Raw genomic sequence first — 4,280 nt, forward strand, 5'->3', positions numbered from 1 at the left:
ATTCTGCTCCATGCACTATGTATGATTATGCTAAACCTTCTTTAACAGGAACTGAATCGAGCATAGTTAGACCTGCTATATCTGCAAATACTTTTGAACTGAAACCTAACACAATTCAAATGATACAATAATTTGTTAGTTTGATGGTTTGCAGGACGAGGATCCCAACGCTCATTTGGAAAATTTCTTAGAATTTTGTAACACTTCTAAAATCAATGGCGTTTCTGATGACGCCATTCACCTTCGGTTGTTTCCCTTTTCATTGAGGAATAAGGCTAAACAATGGTTAAACTCGGTACCATAAGGGTCAATCACTACTTGGGAACAAATGACCGAAAATTTGTTACTAAAATATTTTCTGCCGGCTAAAACAACCAAATTACGTAATGATATCTCTTCTTTTGTGCAGATGGATTTAGAAACACTCTACGATGCATGGGAGAGATACAAGGACCTCTTGAGAAGATGCCTTCACCATGGGTTACCACTCTGGCTACAGGTTCAAACATTTCATAATGGCCTGAATCCTTCAACTAGACAGATGATCGACGCAGTCGCTGGCGGAACCATCAATAATAAGACACCCAGAGATGCTTATGAATTTATAGAAGAGATGTCACTGAGTAATTATCAGTGGCAAGTCATGAGGACAAAGCCAACAAAAGCAGCCTGCATTTTTAACGTCAATTCAGTCACCATGCTCTCTAATCAGGTAGAACTCTTGAATAAGAAAATTGACGGTTTTCTTAGTTCTTCACGGTAAGTAAAGAGTACAAACCTCATGTCCCATACCTGAACGCGACAAGGAAAGACCGTACAAAAGAACAATTCGGTAAATTCCTTAAATTATTAATGAAGTTACATATTAACTTACTGCTTATTGAAGCTCTTTCAGAGATGCCAAACGCAGTCAAATTCTTAAAGGAGCTTTTAACAAATAAGTGGAAGTTGGATGAGGCGTTGCATGTGGAACTAAATGCAGTTTGCTCAGCCATACTACAGAATAAGCTGGCCAACAGGTTAAAAGATCCAGGGAGTTTTACGATTCCCTGTTTAATGGGTAGCCTAGACGTAAATAATGCCTTGGCTGATTTAGGGGCTAGTGTCAATGTCATGCCTTACAAAATGTCTAAACAACTAGGTCTTGGGAAACCCAAACAAACTAGGATGAGTATTGAATTAGCCGATAAAACAATCAGATTTTCTAGGAGGATTATTAAAGATGTACTCGTTAAAATTGACAAATTCATATTCTCAGTTGATTTCGTTGTTCTAGACATAGAAGAGGATAGTAATGTTTCTTTAATTTTAGGGAGGCCCTTTTTAGCAATCGCTAGAACAATAATTGATGTTGGCACAAGTGAACTCACACTTCGTGCGGGAGACAAAACAATCACCCTTCAAGCTCGTAATTCGAGTAACACATCGAAATCTGAAGGTGGTTGTATAAATCATTCTACTAAAACTGACCATGTGGTGCAACCTACTTTGTAGGAAAGAAGTTCGAAGAACCTACACGAGCCGTGTTCAAGCAACAACAAAGGACCTATGTATGAAGAATGTAGGCTACAAATCGAGGAACTAGATGGATGGTGGACACAGAAATCGAGAACACCCGATAAACTGAAACCAAGCTTGGACGAGCTCAATACATCACCAAATCAACTTAAGGTTGGAGACAAAGTACTACTAGATGCAGCATATACTCGCATTACCACTTCTGAACCTAATGAAGAAATTCCTCTACGGTACTCAGTATTTTCCCATATGGTATAGTCAAGGTAATTCACCCTAAATTCGAAACTTTTAAGGTAAACAATACTTGTTTTAAACCTTATATTGATAAAGTTGATAGGAGGGATGAGGAGTGTAAACTCCTCGAGTCACCATGATCCCACACCAGAGAGGTAAGTCAAACTTAGACTATAAATAAGCGCTTCTCGGGAGACAACCTGAGCACTAACAAAAATGATTTATTTAAAATCTAGTTTTTCGTATTTATCCTACTAACTTTGTCTTGAAACACAGGGTTTTCCCATCCACAGAGCCAGGCACACGGGCGTGCCTTAGGCTGTGCACACACCACAGAAGGAGATACGACCGTGCGAAACAGCCGTGTGAAAACAGGACAAAAATTTTTCCCCAACACGAGATGCAATAAGTCGCCACGGTCGTGTGATAAGGCCGTGGGTGAAATTGCTAAACCAACACGGGCGTGCGACATGATCGTACTGTGAAACAGTAGGCAGACCTGTCAAATTAGCATGGGCATTCACTACGCCGGTGCCCAACCCCGTGGTTGTCACTATCAACCTAAAACGGGTGTGGACTACCATACACAGGCATGGGAGAAGTGAACGAAGCAAGACACGATAGTGCGACACGGCCGTGTGCGCCCACACGCCCAAGGAACACCGATGTGGGGCGAATGTCAGATGTGCCTAAATTTAAAATTGCGAAACACACAGGCAAAACTTTTCATCATCTCCCTCCCTAAAAATCCTTAACCCTAGCCGCTGCAACTTCACATGCCTTACCTGCCATGCCTGTGTGCCGCCTACAACACTATTTCCGACGACCCAAGCTTTTCCTATTTGCATTTGTTTACTCTTTCTCTCTATTTTCTTTAAATATTTTGCCTATTTCCTGTTTTCTCTGATCCATTTTACTATTTTAAGTGAATATTCATAGTAGAATAATAGAAATGCTCATGCTTATTATTATAGAATTTTTCCATTTTCCATATTACATTCATCCATCTTTCTCGTTTCCATGGATTTTATGCTTATCCACATGCACTCATGCATTAGATATTCTCGTAGCATTATTCTCATACTCCTATTTTAATAAGTTATATATTTTCTTTAGTTCTTTTAGTTTTGTTTACTTCATCTTGTACGTGAGTCTCATGAAATATTCCTATTCTGTTTTGTTTTTCCATGCTATTCTTGGGACATATTGGTTGAACTTCAACTTTTCAATACAGATATACAATGTCATCCTTACGTGATAAAAAGACCGCTGTCCTCGCCTCAAAGAAGAGGAAAGAAGCAGCGTCATCCTCAAGTCCTACTATTGAGATCCGTCACCCTTTCCTCAAGTTCCCCTTAGGACCCCAAGAGGAGCTATTTCAGACATTATGGGCCCGACCCCTAGGTGTGGGTCATTGCTTTGATGGGGCCACACTTGAACAGATTCAGTTGGCTGACGCAATTTGAGTCCTCCTAAAGATTGACCCGTGAGGGCTCTTCTTTGAGATCGTCGAGCCGACATATCTCAAATTCACATTGGAACTCTACTCGACGGTCTATCTTCAGACCGTCATGACAAACTTCGACGATCCTAGAATGGTCCAGTTCTGTCTTGGTGGTCTAGTGCGGCAGTTGAGTGTACCCGAGTTCGGGATTGAACTAGTGTTATACACGAAGGAGTTCCTGGATGACAATGAACTTTACATCCTCCACCGCCGCATCCACTACTCTCCCTCAAAGTACTGGAGGGACCTCGTCCTTGCCTCGGCCACCTACGATCCTAGCCGCTCCAAGGCATCGGTTCTCCCTCCATCCTTGAGGTACCTACACTCCCTCTTTGCTCACACTCTGAAGGGACAACGAGAGAGCACCGACGTCGTCACCACCCACGACGCCTACTTCTTATGGAGCATGGCGAATGGGCACGTCCTCAACCTCGCCTACTTCATCGCCCTCGCCATTCGCCATCAGGCGAAGCGACATCAGAGGGGGGTCATCTCTATCGGGCCCTATGTGACTCAATTGGCACTACACTTTGGGCTCCTCAACACAGCGACACAATTATCCTCCCTCACTCTCATCGACCAGATGTCCCCATAGGGCATATCGAGCATGCTAAACATGAGGATGATCAAGAAACGACGTGGCACCTACCCTCCTCAGTACCGCCTCATCCAGTTCACCAAGGAGGAGGACCCAGACGACATTACTGATGATGTCCCTCCATGTCATGAGCACCCGCCGTCTCAGCCACCACCCATCCATCGTCCAGTTCTTGCGGCGGCTTCATACTCTGACATTTCTGAGTGGCTTACACGATTTGAGCAGAAATGTTTTCAGCGCTTTGATCACATTGATGCGACTCTACATCAGATTTGCCAGCACTTCCACATCTCATTTCCACCATGACCTCGCGAACCATCCATTGATGACGATGTTTAAAAACTTTTTATTTATTATTTTTATTTTCAATTTTATCTTTATTTATCTTATTTAAGTACTTTTTTATTTATTTTCCTTTATTATTAT

At 42.2% G+C, this 4,280-nt stretch overlaps 1 non-coding gene across 1 annotated transcript; it reads right to left on the reverse strand.

The window, feature by feature from the left end:
* Positions 1–376: 376 nt before the first annotated feature.
* On the reverse strand, positions 377–483 carry LOC121205814 (small nucleolar RNA R71). Its single transcript, XR_005900887.1, has one exon. It is a non-coding gene; the product is annotated as a small nucleolar RNA R71 (small nucleolar RNA).
* Between the last annotated feature and the right edge of the window lie 3,797 nt (positions 484–4,280).

Source organism: Gossypium hirsutum, chromosome A08, assembly GCF_007990345.1.
Source record: "Gossypium hirsutum isolate 1008001.06 chromosome A08, Gossypium_hirsutum_v2.1, whole genome shotgun sequence".
NCBI classification, from domain to species: domain Eukaryota; kingdom Viridiplantae; phylum Streptophyta; class Magnoliopsida; order Malvales; family Malvaceae; genus Gossypium; species Gossypium hirsutum.